This window comes from Phyllostomus hastatus, unplaced genomic scaffold, assembly GCF_019186645.2.
Source record: "Phyllostomus hastatus isolate PE091 unplaced genomic scaffold, TTU_PhHast_1.1 phas_contig_65, whole genome shotgun sequence".
Taxonomy (NCBI): domain Eukaryota; kingdom Metazoa; phylum Chordata; class Mammalia; order Chiroptera; family Phyllostomidae; genus Phyllostomus; species Phyllostomus hastatus.
Window position 1 is genome coordinate 14750928 of NW_025333932.1, and position 14918 is coordinate 14765845.

Below are 14918 nucleotides of genomic sequence, written 5' to 3' on the forward strand. Positions count from 1 at the left end.
GGAGAGGGTGGGGCTAGGTAGGGAAAGGGAGAAAAAAAAAACTGGATAACTCTAACAACATAAAGAATAAAAATAAAATAAAATACAATGGGTTCTATAGACAGCTTGAAAAATCTGGTGAGAAATTTTTGCTATCCTGCCTGTTCAATCAGTTATATTTTTAAACAAGAATTTCAGGAGCTAAGCAGAATACAATGGAAAGTACAAAGGGGTGTATAATTTGAAGAATGTGTTAAGAAATATGCAAGCCTTTATTACATGAAAGGAAAAGAAGATAAAAAACTATGAACAGTAAAATGACAACAAATTCACAACTATCAACAACTGAACATAAAAAAACAAAAAGAAAAACATAGTCTGAGCAAACAACTAGAACAGGAACAGAATCACAGAAATGAAAATCACATGGGGGATAATCAGTGGGGAGGGCTGTGGGGGAGCTCTGCACTTAGAGCCTGCCCAATCCCCCACAGATGAGAATAAGTCTACTAAGACATGATCTGCTTGGGGAAGAGAAGTGGCCAGTCTCTCTGAGGAGAAGGGCCTTGAGCCTGTTCCTCAATGGGCTTTCATTGGGTTCAATTTGCACAGGAATAGAGGTAAAGCTCATCAATCATTATCAGGCAGTAATGATCAAACAATAGATAATATTCAAGGAACTATGAGAGCTTATTCTGATTCAGAGTCAGTTAGCTGGAGGGCCATAAAACTTTGGGAAAGAAACTCATTTCATGTTTAGACCCTTATCAGAAAGTTGAGGACATTCTTAGCAAAGCAGGTTTCACAGGATTTTAAGCATTCTTTTCTAGGTCTGATTGCTCCCAGGAACCGCCTGTTCCTGCCCAGGGCTGCACCTGCCCTCTGGCATTGTTTCAGGCTTAAATCAGGCAGGAGAAGTAAGGCAGCCAAGAGATTAGGAGACTTATTACAGACAGAATGAGAACTTGGGCTATGTCAAAGCCAAGGTGTGAGGGTCTACCACCCCGCTTTTCTATAGCCCCCCAAGTCCTTCCCTGAGGGCCCCATTGCAACCACGCCTGTTTTAGGTTACCCCCCCCCTTGAGGAATCTTACCAGTCATTGGCTAACTAGTCATCCACCCAGGGCCAAACAGGGTGAAATAATGGGGGTGGAGGTGGTACCCCAGCTGGGAAGATAAGGTTTATCTTCTTAGTGGCTTGTGGCCACAAGATCTCTTACTCAGCCTTAGCCATGGGGGATTACAGCATTTGAAACCAGGCAGGGTGATTCCCAACAGAGTGGCAAGGGGCATAATGGGGGGGTGGGGAAAGGTACAGGGAATAAGAAGCATAACAGATGAGCACAAAATAGATGGAGGGAGATAAAGGATAGTATAGGAAATGGAGAAACCAAAGAACTTATATGTATGATCCATGGACATGAACTAAGGTGGAGATGGGAATGCTGGAGGGTAGAGTGTGCACAGACGGGAATAGAGGGGATAAAAAAAAGTTGGGACAACTGTAGTAGCATAATGAATAAAATATACTTTAAAAAATATGAAATCTAAAATGAACACCAATATCTAACTAGAGCTCCAGAGAGAGAATAAAGGAAATGGAAGAAGAGCAATATTTGAAAACATAATAGATAGTTGTTTTCTGGAAATAATGAAAGACATAAATGTACAAAAATACTTTTCTATTTCCTAATATATAAGTAAGTTATATATTATGCATGAAAAGTATATCATTAAATAATGAACTGGATGTTTTTAAGCCATTGCTCCAGTATGTTTAGTCTCAGGTTACCAAGTTGTGTTATAAACCTTACTGATGTTGAACTACTTTGCTGAGTCCCTTGTATTTAAATAATATGTTGATGCTGATAAACATAAACGGACCAAAAACCAATTCTCCTCCTGTCCTGTATTCTGTCTTCTCTATTTTGGTCATCAGCATTGTACTGTGACCCTGTTTACCCCAGTTAATGAACAGGAGTAATCCTCTTTTCTCACTCATGCCTCTATCAGCAAGTCCTGTGAAGCACATATTCCAACAATGTGCTGAGTCTTTTGATTTCTTTCCATTTCCATTATGGCTACCATGGTACAAGTTGCTGTACTTTTCATACATATGAAAATTAAAAATGAAATTACTTTTATCTCCTTATCCTCTTTTTAAAATTTTCAGTGGCTTACTCTGACAGTTAAAATAAAATCCAAATTCTTTGCCTGTCTGCAGAATCCTCCATTCTATCTACCCTATCACCACTATGCCTTTGCTGTTTGCTGCTCCTTCTTCCTGAAATTCTCTGTTTCAGTGTTGATTGTATCAAAGACTAGTCATTTCTTGGATACCTTTTAGACTATCAGAATCATCATGTCACTCTCTATTACATACTTCTATTTTTTCTCTCTATAACAACTTGAATTACCAAATATTTACTTTTCTATCTGTGTATCTATCAATCATATGTTCAATGTTCTCTTTTCCCCATTCTTAGAATATAACATCCATGAGAAGAACAATCTCATATTTATTTATTGGTTTACTGCTGATTCCTAGAACACTACCTTGTCTTTGGATATTGTTCTTTAAATATCTGTTGCATGAATAAAAAATACTTTTCTGTCATTTTTAATTAATATATTTTAGTTACATGGACAATTTTGTTAATATGGCTTTTTGTTAACAACAGCCAGTGGTCTTATATCCAAGAATTAAAATGTGCATTTCTGACTGCATTTGTAAATGTCTTCTTACATTTTTGAATTAACATAAAACTTCTTTGAAATATTGCTCAGAATAATTTCTACTTAATTGGCTGAACTTTGAGAAATTAAAAAAACTGTACATGAATTGTAATTTATTCCTGTGTAATTAAACATAATTTGAATATGTGACAATCTAGCCTATTTTTTTAGGGCCTGAAACTGTGAACAACCTCCAGAATGATAAATCTTAATTTTGAGCAACCTAGACAAAATAAATAAAAATGCCAAGGCAGATCCATTTATTAGTAAATTCATCTGCATTGAAGGATTGCTTGAACTGTGTTTTTAAAGTTATGTTACCCTCTGAGTCTTTTTCACTTTTTTACTTTCTAATTCCTTATGGTGTCATTCTTCTTGTTTTCATATTTTTTAGCATGCCCCATTTGCTTTTATTATTTCATACACAATAATTTTCTGAAAAGGGTCCCTGAACTTTCTAGGCTATTTTTTGGCATGACTAATTATTTTTTCTTTGAAATTTTAACACTAAAAAGGAAATATATCATTAGTTAGGAAACTTTCATATATACTCCAATAATCATAAGATTAACTTTTATGTAAGTATTGTAGGAAAATATTTAATTATTCTTATAGTGTTTTTGTAAATTAAGTTCATATAAAATAGTTACATTTCTTGTCAGAATTTAATCTTTTTTCCCTTCTACTCTGATTTTATACTAGATAGTAGTCTTTTATTAAAAACATTTACATTTTTCAAAAATTTTCTTGTCTTAGAGGTGATTTAATCTGTCATTAGTTTGGAATTATGGTATACTGGACTTGATAAATAAACACGCATACATAAATATGCATTTAAATTTGGTCATTCCCCATAGCAGTCTTGTAAAACAGATTTATTATTATTGTTTATATGACAAAACAGATTCACAAAGATTAATGACTGTTCTAACACATAACTAGGAAGAGGCAGAATTAGATTTGAACTTAGAATGTTCTGTGGCAGCCATGGGGGAATACTAATGTAAAGGTATGAATACACTAATATGCTGTGATCTTTCATTTATAGACCACAGATCCCTGTGGAAAATGTTGACAGGCATCCCACCAAACTTTTATGAGTCATGTACTGCCAAAATCCCCCAGCTCTGATGCAGAGGGGGTCTGGATCTGACTCAGAGTTATGTGGTAGGTAACCTCAGTCACTCAGACAATTTCCAGACCTAAGAACAAAGATTGAAAACAAATATATTTGAGGCCATATTTTCAGAATTTTGTGCCAGCTAGGTGATACCACATTGAAGTGGACCCACTGTACTACTATAGCTGCTGATCAAGGGGATCTGTTTTGATGGGGGAACTGTAGGCAAGCTAATTGCCTGACCAAACAATTCATTTCATTGAAAAAGGAGAAATTGTCAATCTTTTTCCTTACCCTTCCCAGCAACCATGGTCATGTGGATCCATATCCCCAGGCTTGGGTGATGTTCTGAGTCATGTGTCTTCTGTTCACAGCCTGGGCACCTGTGCTCAGAACTAGGAGCAGATTTTTCTTTCTGTACTCAGGTAGGACATGTCACTTATTTGTTATTACTACTGAATATGTAGTATGTGTTGGTGGTGATGATATTTAATATGAAGTTCATTCATTTCAGAAAGGAGGAGAAACCAACATCTCATAGGTGTTGTAACTGTACTGAAGGAACAAAGGGCCTCCCATGAGTCAGGATCAGAAGAATGCTGGCATCCTCTGTGCAGCCAGAGTGAACTTTTAACAATCCAAATATTTTCAGTTATTGATCTTAATAAAGCCCTAGGATGATATTATTTTTCCTAAGACAAAGTCCAAAATTCTTCACGGGGTTTACAGTGCCCTCTGGCATTTAACCTTGCCTGCCATTTTAGCCTCACTCTGTGTTTAGTATCCTCACGATTCTCTCTGCTGTGATTTCTCTGGAATCCCTTTACCAAACGTTTCTGGAATACTTAACTCTTGACCTTTGAATATGCAATCCCTATGCCTGCAACACGGATATTCTCTCCATTCCATTGCCCAATTAATTCTTCAGGTGTCACTTTATACACCAGGCATTGTGGGGAATCTTTTCTGACCCTTAGATCACATACATCTCTCTTAACTTTCCATGGCACACAGTGCTCTGCATTTTGTAACACTTTATCTATATTGCATGCCTGAAAGTTAACCATTGCTAAGTAAATAAATGAGTGAATAGTCAGAGAGTAGAGGCTGTTTATGAGGAGACCTCAAAAATCCAAAATCTTAGAAACTTTTGCTTGCCATCTGAATCTGACACAGTTAATACATTTTTCTGAGCACAAAAAAGAGAAAATAGGTGATCAAGTATAATTAAGATTCCCAACAAAGTTGCCAGTCAGTTTCTCTTACAGAGAAATCGATTTCATCAATTTTGTGTCCTGGAAGCAGCTCTTTCAAGTGTCTAAGCACAAAAGATGTATAAAATCTTAAATAAAATTTCTAAACATCTGTGTATTCAATAATCCATGATTATCTTGCTTACTGCTATTGAAAATGGTCACAAAGCAAGATTACAGGTGATTTTTGAGGTATTTTGAGACCTTATTGTGCCTTTTTGTGTGGCTTTTGTTAACTACCCAGGCCTAAGGCTTTTCTTTCCCAAAATTGCTGCAGTGATTTGGGGTCATTTGTGGTTCCATATAAATTTTTAATGTGCTTGCTCTATATCTGTGAAATATGTCATTGGCATTTTAATAAGGATTGCATTGAATCTATAAATTGCCTTGGGTAGTATCGACATTTTGCTGATGTTAATTCTTCCAATGCATGAGCATGGTACATGTTGCCATTTGTTTGTGTCTTTCTTAATTTCTTTCTTTGATGTTGTATAGTTTTCTAAGTACAGATCTTTTACATCCATGGTTAGGTTTATTCCTAGGTACTTTATTTTTCCTGTTGCTATATCAAATATGATTTTTTTCATGATTTCTGTTTCTGATTTTTCATTGTTGGTGCACAAAAATGCCTTCAATTTCTGCATATTGACTTTGTGTCCTGCTGTTTTGTCAAATTCACTTATTAGATTGAGTAGTTTGTTGGTGGTGTCTGTAGGGTATTCTATGTACACTATCATGTCATCTGCAAACAATGACAGTTTTACTTCCTCCTTTCCCATTTGGATGCATTTTCTTTCTTCTTCTTGTCTGATTGCTGTGGCTAGGAATTCCAACACAATGTTGAACAAAAGTTTTGAAAGTGGACACCTTTGTCTTGCTCCTGATCTTAATAGGAAAGATTTTAGTTTTTTCCTATTGAGTATGATGTTGGCTAAAGGTCTCTCATATATATATAGCCCTTATTATTTTGAAGAATACTCCCTCTATTCCCACTTTGCGAGTGTTTCTATAATGAATGGGTGCTGTATTTTATCAAATGCTTTTTCCATATCTATTGATATGATCATGTGATTTTTGTTTTTTATTTTGTTTATGGGATGTATTACATTTATTGATTTGCAAATATTGTACCATCCTTGCTTCCCAAAGATGAATACCACTTGATCATGTTGTATGATCTTTTTAATATATTGTTGGATGAAATTTGCTAATATTTTTTGAGGATTTTAGCATCTATGTTCATCAGCCTGTAATTTTCTTTCTTTATTGTGTCTTTATTTGGTTTTGGTATTAGGATGATGCTGGCTTCATAAAAAGAGTTTGGGAGTCTTCCCTCTTCTTGGATCTTTTGGAAAATTCTTTGAAGAGTGGGGTTAACCCTTTCTTAAATGTTTTATAAAATTCTCCTGTGAAACTCTCTGGTCCAGGGCTTTTGTGTGTTGGGAGTTTTTTGATTACTGCTTCAATTTTGTCAACTATTATTGGCCTGTTCAGGCTTTCTGCTTCTTCACTGAGTTTGGGAAGATTATATTTTTCTAGAAATTTATCCTGAATTTCACCTAGGTTTTCAAATTTCTTGGCATATAGTTCTTCATAGTAGTTTCTTACAATCCCTTGTATTTCTATAGTGTCCATTTTAATTTCTCCTCTTTCATTTCTGATTGTGCTTATTTGGGTCTTCTCTCTTTTTTTCTTGATGTGTCTCCTTAAAGGCTTGTTGATAATCATGGATTCTTCCTTTGAATATTATGCAGTATTCTTCTGGGTATCTTTCTATGGCTTTTGGTTTAAAGTTTATTTTGTCAGATATAAGTATTGCAACCCTGGCTTTATTCTTCTTGTCATTTGCATGGAATATTTTTCCATCCTTTCACTTTCAGTCTATGTAGGTCTTTTGCTCTGAGGTGTGTCTCTTGTGGTGAGCATATGTGTGGGTCATGTTTTCTTATCCATTCAGCTACCCTATGTATTTTGATTGGAGCATTTAATCCACTTACATTTTAGGTTATTTTTGATAGGTACTTATTCATTGCCATTTGATTCCCTTTGTACCTTTGTTCCTCTCTCTCTCTCTCACACTGTTTTTATTCCTCTTCTTAAAGCAGCCCCTTTAGCATATCTTGCAGGGCTGGTTTGGTGGAGGTGTATTCTTTGATTGAGCCTTCTCTTGTCCAGGAAGCTCCTTATTTGACCTTCTATTTTAATGGAGAGCCTTGGTGGATAGAGTAGTCTCATTTGCAGGCCTTTGTTTATCATTACTTGGAATATTTCTTGCCATTCCCTTCTTTTTTGTAATGTTTCTGTGGAGAAGTCAGCTGCTAGTCTTATGCTACTTCCTGCTTTTCCCTTGCTGCCTTAAGAGTCTCTCTTTGTCTTGGAATTCTGTCATTTTAATTATGAACTGTCTTGAAATGGGCCTCTTAGAATTCCTCTTGATTGGGACCCTTTCTGCTTCCTGGACTTGTGTAGCTTTTTCTGTCATGAAATTAGAGAAGCTTTCCATCATCACTTTTTCAAACAGATGTTCTGTCCCTTGTTCCTATTCTTCTCCTTCTGGTATCCCTATTATATGGATATTACTCTGTTTCATGTTGTCCTGCTTTTCCCTTAACCCCTTTTCATTGTTTTTCAGTTTTTTTCCTTTTTATTGCTCTTTTTGAGATGTTTTTCTACTTTGTCCTCTAGCTCACTGATTGGATCCTCTGCTTCATCAAGCCTGATTTTGATTCCTTCTACTGTGTTCTTCAATTCAAAAAGTGTATTCTTCATTTCCTCTTTGTCCTTATTGATAGTTTCTACTTCCTTCTTCATGTTGACTTAGTTTGCAGTAAGTTCCTTGTAGTTTTTGGTAATTCTCTGTGAGCTCACTTAGCTGCTTTATAACCATTGTTTTGAACTCAATATCTGATAGTTTATTTGCCTCTATTTCATTTAGGATTTTCTTGGGATTCCTTATTTCCTTTAATTTTGGGGGTTGTTTCTTTGTCTTTGCATTGTTTTTTAGACTCATCTTATTTGCCTCTGCTTCTTAAATTTATCTATTTTGACTTCCTGGGTTTGTGGTGTGAACTTCTATGGTAGGAGATCTGTGAGATTCAGTTGGTGTATTCTCCTTGATCACCTGAACTTGGTGCTCTTGGGAAGTCATTATCTTGGCTCTCTGGGTGAATTTGGGTTTTGATTGTTTTGGTATCATTCTTTGTAAGGTCCTTGCCTCCAGCTATTTGACTGAGGGTCACTCTACCACCCATGTCTTATATGCTGTTGTATAGGTTCTGCCAGAACAAAACCACAAAGCCCAGGGAATAATCCCACATCCACAAATATATTCCCCCCTTACTCTCCACAGTCTTACTATCAAGTGTAAATGATTCAGTATTAATAAAGGTGTAAAGAGATTAAATCTATTATAAGAAAGAAGACAAATAAGCTATAGTATATATTCTAGTTATTTAATATGCACAAACTTGTTGGGCAAGAAATGAATGTTTGAAAGCTATGCTGGAAAGAAGATATCACTAGTCATGCAGAAGATCACCTCTTATTTACCACTCATATTTACCACTAGTTTTCCTTTCTGGATCTGCCTCTAGTGATGTCAGATGGTGACCCCACTTCCCCATATACAGCACCACAACACAGCCAGGTGAATTGCCCCATCCTGACAAATATTTAAGGTTCTACCCCTTACAACGTATCATGTGCACTGAGATACAAATAAAACAAAACAAAAAAAAAACATGGCCCAAATGAAAGGACATGTCAAAACCCTAGAAAAGGAACTAAGCAATGAGAACATAGGCAACCTATCTGATGCAGAGATCAAAACACTGATAATCAGGATGCTCACAGAATTGATTGAGCTCAGTTGTAAAGTGACGGAAGAAATGTAGGTTACGCAAACTGAAACAAAGGAAAGTATACAGATGACCAGTGAAAGGAAGGGAACTGGGATTCAAATCAACAATTTGGAACAAAAGGAATAAATAAACTTTCAACCAGAACAGAATGAAGGAACAAGAATTCATAAATATGAGGTGTGGCTGAGGAACATCTTGGACCAATTTAAATGCTTCAGCATTCGAATCATAGGGGTGCCAGAATGAGAAGAGGAAGAACAAGTAATTGAACACTTATCTGAACAAATGATAAAAGATATCTTCCACAATCTGGTGAAGGAAATAGACTTCCAAGGAGTCCAGGAATCCCAAGGTGTCCCAAAGATATTAGACCCAAGAAGAAACACACCAAGACACAACATAATTAAATTACCCAAGATTAAAGATAAGGAGAGAAATTTAAAAGTGGGAAGAAGAGAGAGTTACCTACAGAGGAGTTCCTAGAAGACTATCAGCTGATTTCTCAAAAGTAACCCTACAGACAAGAAGGGTCTGGAAAGAAGTATTTGATGTTATGAAAAGAAAGGACCTACCTCTAAGATTACTCTATCCAGCAAAGCTATCATTTAGAATGGAAAGGCAGATAAAGTTCTTCCCAGATAAGGTAAAGCTAAAGGAGTTCATTATCACCAGGCCCTTCTTATATGAAACGTCAAAGGGACTTATCTAAGAAAAAGAAGATAAAAAATATGAACAGTAAATTGAAAAAAAAAAGCTCACAACTATCAACAACTGAATCTAGAAAAACAAGAACAAATACTTAGCAAACGACTAGAACAGGAACAGAATCACAGAAGTGAAGATCACAAAGAGGGTTATCAGTGGGGAGGGGGAGTGGAGAATGAGGTAAAAAGGTATAGGGATTAAGAAGCATAATTGGTAGATGCAAAATAGACAGGGAGAGGTTAAGAATAGTATAGGAAATGGATGATCCAGAGGACTTTTAAGCACAACAAATGGACATGAACTAAGTGGAAGTGAATGCTGGAGGGTGGGGTGGTACAGGGCAGAGGGTATACAGGAGATAAAAATTTGGGACAACTGTAATAACATAATTAATAAAATATACTTAAAAATGGTAAGAACTCAAGCAGCAGGAGGATTTTGAAAGGAAGCTAGCACTTGAAATGTTTATGTAACTCCCCAAGGATCTCTTCTATTGTGTTTAATATCTTAATTGTACCTTTTAATAAGAAATAAATCAACCTCTTCATATCTTCTACTCAAATTGTTAGATAAAATAATCTTAACCACTCTTTAAATTTATTGTTAGTGTTGACACTATTACAAATGTCCCCATTCCCCTACCCCTTTGCCTACCTCCATTCAGCCCTCATTCCTCCTTTCCTCAGGTTGTCACCACACTGTTGTCCATGTCTATGGGTCATGCACATATGTTCTTTGAAAAATGCCTTCACCTTCTTTCATCCAGTGTCTTCCTCTTCCTCTAATGGGGTACAGCATGTGGATTCCCTGTAAGTAGGGCACCCCATATTCCTCTCAAATTCTTCAAAAAGGCACAGGGGCATGAGGGAAAGAATGCCAACAAAGTGGAAAGCACAGCATTTGAAGTACATTGTATAACAAAGGAAAATTAACAGCTTGTGACTTTTAGAAGTGAGAAGCCGCAGAAGAAGCCTATTCCCTGGGGCAAACTGAGTAGTGACTATTAGAAAGTGCTCAGGCAGAGTGACTCAGTAGAATGACTTGTGACATAGCCAGAAGTAAGCTCAGTGCCTGTGAGAGCTGCATGAATTGGAGGCCTACCCCAGATGCTTGTGCATGGCTGGGAACTCTTACCCTGACTAAAGATGGCAACCAATAAAAGAGTAAAAAACACTGGGAAGCCCACAAAAATTATGGACACTAATGCACCATAGAAAAAGCTGGATGTTTGGCTGGGCAGGAAGTTCTGAGCTGAGGACATAAAATTGGGGCAGGCTGAAAAACATAAGGAAAGTCTGTCTGGAGGTCTGCCTATAGAAGATGATGGCAGAGCTGGTGAAGCTATAGGGGAACAGCCTGGCCAAGCACACAGACACACTGGTGAGCTGATGGCTAGAGTAAAGTCAGCTCCACAGAAGAGAAACTGACTCTGCAAGAAGGATTCAGGCTGGTGCACCCTGACTTGTGAGACATGTTTGGGGATGAACAGGGACTGGGAATACTGAGTTGCAGTCTTCTGTCCTTCTGAGAGACTATACTTCTGAGTGGCATATTCTGAAATTGGTCTGGCTTGGCAGAGGGAGGCAGGGATTTTCATTTTTGGGGTTTCAAAGGAAGTGGGACTTAGTGGCAGAAATCTTCCATTACTGTAAATCTATATAACCTTTAAGTAAACAACCTTTTTTATTAAACTCTTGCCTTGGCAGTCATGTTATTGGCAGTGAGCAGTTGAACCCTACAGCTATTCTAGAACACCATTGGCTGGTTCTGTAACACTTCCTTATCTCGGACAGCTATCAGTTTTTTCTGTGCATCCATGTCGCTGTTTCTTTCTTTCTTGGTCAGTTTATTTTTTTCATTAGATTCCATATATAAGTAAGATTATATGGCATTTATCTTTCTCCATCTTTCTCCGATTGGCTCATTTTGCTTGGCATAATAATCTCCAGGTTCATCATCCATACTGGTGCAAAAAGTAAGATTTCCTTCTTTTTTACAGCTGAGCAATATTTGATTGTGTAAATGTACCACAGCCTTTTTATCCACTCATTTACTGATGGCTGGTTGGGCTGTTTCCAGATCTTGGCACTGTAAATAATGCCTCCAGAGTATCTACCATCAATAAATCAACAAGTGTTGATGAGGATGTAGAAAAAAGGTAATACTCATGTGCTGTTGGGGAAAATGCAAACTGGCAGCAACTGTGAAAAACAATATGGAATTTCCTCAAAAAAATAAAAATGAAACTTCCTTTTAACCCAGCAGTTCTGCTGCTGAGATTATACCCTAAGAATTCTGAAACACCAATTCAAAATTACCTATGTACCCCAATGTTCATAGCAGAAAAATTTACTATAGCCAAGTGCTGGAAGCAAACTTAAGTGCCCATCACTAAATGAACAGATCAAAAAAAAAAAAAAAAAGAGGTACATTTACACAATGGAGTACTAGGCAGCAGACAAAAAGAAGGAGCTGCTACCCTTCATGACAGCATGGTTGGAACTGAAGAGCATTACGCTAAGTGGAATAAGCCAGGTGGTGAAAGACAAGTACCATATCTCACCTGTAAGAGGAACCTAATGAATGAAACAAACAAGCAACATAGAATCAGAAGCATGGAAACAAGGAACAGACTGACAGTTACCAGAGGGGAAGGGGGGGAAGCATAAGGGGAGAAAAAGGGGAAGGGTCTAATTAATGAACAGGTATAAATAACCCATGGACATGGACAATGGGTTGGGGACTGACTTTGGGAGTGGACCATGGGAGGGGCAAGGGAGAGCAAATTGGAAAAATTTGGATGACTGTAATAGAACAATAAAAAAGCAATGAAAAAGAATAACAAAAATTTAAAAAATTAAAATGCCTTTTGATCCAATGATCTCCCTTCTGGGAACATACCCTAAGAATCCTAAAGCACCAATTAGGAAGAATATATGTACCCCATGTTCTTAACTACTCTTTAATTTGAGAACTCTTCAAATGTATGAATTAGCACTATCCCCAGATATCTTCACTTCCAATTAAAAATTGATTGTTTATGACAGGATCTAGAGATACTTTCTTTGATGTATGATGTGTGAGAAATAGAAAATAATCAGCATCTCTAAAGTTTACTTTCATTATTGGATACCTTCATGGGCCTTCTGGTAAGCCTTTCAGAATGAAAACTTTCTTGCAATTAGAATTACTCTTTTTTTTTCTGCTTGACTACAAGTTTACCAGAATCTTTTTGTTAATCTATTTTTTTTCACTGAAACATTTATATATGATGAATGGGCTAGAAAGTTGTGATAAAGGAAGAGTAGGCATTACGTATGGAAAGGAAGTTTCTGCCAAGGGATAAAGGCAGAGGTTGAGAGGGAAGTTAAGGAAAGCTACATTTATAGAGAGGAAATAAAGGTCAGTTTTCAGAACTGTATGTCTTGATTTACCATCCAAAAAAAATGGTGGTAATAGTAGGTTATAGGGGGTGAGTTACCACCCCTCTGCTTCTTTATGGTCCAAACATGGCGTTCCAAAAATTTGAAAGTTTTTGAGTGTAGGAAAGGTAGAAGGAATTTGAAAATGGGAATTTATTAGTAATAGGATTTCCAGAGCAATTTGGTTAATTATAGGAAATGTTTTGCATGTTTAGTCAGAATACGTAAATTATAAGCCCATTCATTTATTAAAATGATACTGAGCTGTAATTTTTTAGCAAATTCTAGACTTTAAGCATTATTTCTTCCAATCTCTTCTGTTAGCAGTGTTTTTACCAAATAGTTTTGACTCTCCTACCACCAATGGTCATATGAACTTCTCTAACCCTTTTTCATTAGGCACTTGAAATATGTGTTGACCTTGAGCTATAGGAGGAGTTATGGGTATTGCTGTAGATGAGAGAATTTAAAATTCTATGTGGCCAGAGAAAGTTAAATACCATATGATCTCACTTATATGTGGAATCTAATAAGCAAAATAAAGAGATGAATGAAACAGTAACAGAGACATAGATGCATGTAATAGACTGACAACTGTCAGAGAGGTAAGGAGTTGGGAGGCTGGATGAAAGAAGGTGAAGAGATCAATCAAAAAAAGCATATATATCTATGCTTTTTGTATATATGTATATACATACATATATGTATATGCATATATACATATGTGCTTATATGTATATAACCACACAGAAAGCAGTGTGGTTATAGCCAGAGGGAAACAGTGTGTTATAGAACAGTGGAGGGGTAGGTAGAGGGGCCAAAGAGGAGATAATGGGGACAGAAAGAGACTTTTCTTTGGGCTATGGGTACACAATGCAATGTGAAGATGATGTTTTATTGAATTGTACACTTGAAACCCGTATTATTTTGTGAACAATGTCACCCCAATAAATTCAATTAAAAAACTGTACTATGTGGAGTGTAGGACTTCCAGTATGACAGAGTGGAATCTCTATATATCTGCTCCTTCCTAAAGCAGTAAAATTCTGGCCAAAATTGTCAAAATATTTTAAGAACTCTGAAAATTAATCAAATGCTTGTAACAGTATGAGAAACAGTATATTCAAGAAAAATGGTGAACTCTTGGGAAGAGGAGCAGGGTTTCTGGCTTTTTCCTGACCTACTTTAATCCTCCTCTCCCAGTTCTATGACAGTCTTAAAGCCAGTAACCTTGCATCCCTGGAGGGATCTACTGGTTACAGCTCCTCAGTATTGCCAATGAGACTTGTCTGCTAGCTCCCTGGAAGAGCCCCATTCATAGGACATTATTGATGTATCACCCTGGGTAGGAAGGGGAACCTTATATTCAGAGTTGCCACTTTATATTATCTAAAATGCACAGTTCTCAACAAAAATTATGAAACATATGGGAAAAAAGCAGTTAACAGCTAATGATGTCCTCAGGAATTCAATGTTGATTTTTAGTAGACAAAAATGTTAAAGTCAACTATTATGAGTAGATTCAAAGAAATAAAGGAAACCATGTCTGACAAATTAAAGAAAAGCATGATAACAGAGCCAGTCCATCAGCAAAAGCTGGGGGTATGTTGGTTCAGGCATTTAAGGAAATTTCTGACCAGTAATTAGATGGCCAAAGAGTGAAAGAATCAGAGGCAGGTAGTTGGACATGTGAAGTAATACAGATTATAAAGTTAAAGTATGATAATGTCTCACCACAAAAATAATGTCAATGTGATTAAAAACTGAAAAAGCCAAATACAGATTTTGGAGTTGAAAACTACAATGGCTGAATTAAAAAAAAAATCACCAGAGTGGATCCACA

At 36.6% G+C, this 14918-nt stretch overlaps 1 protein-coding gene across 1 annotated transcript in view; it reads left to right on the plus strand.

The window, feature by feature from the left end:
* Window positions 1–14918, plus strand: part of CNBD1 (cyclic nucleotide binding domain containing 1) — a gene marked incomplete at its 3' end in the record, with an annotated part of 300702 nt that overhangs the window by 189163 nt on the left and 96621 nt on the right. The gene's annotated exons all lie outside the window — the stretch shown is intronic.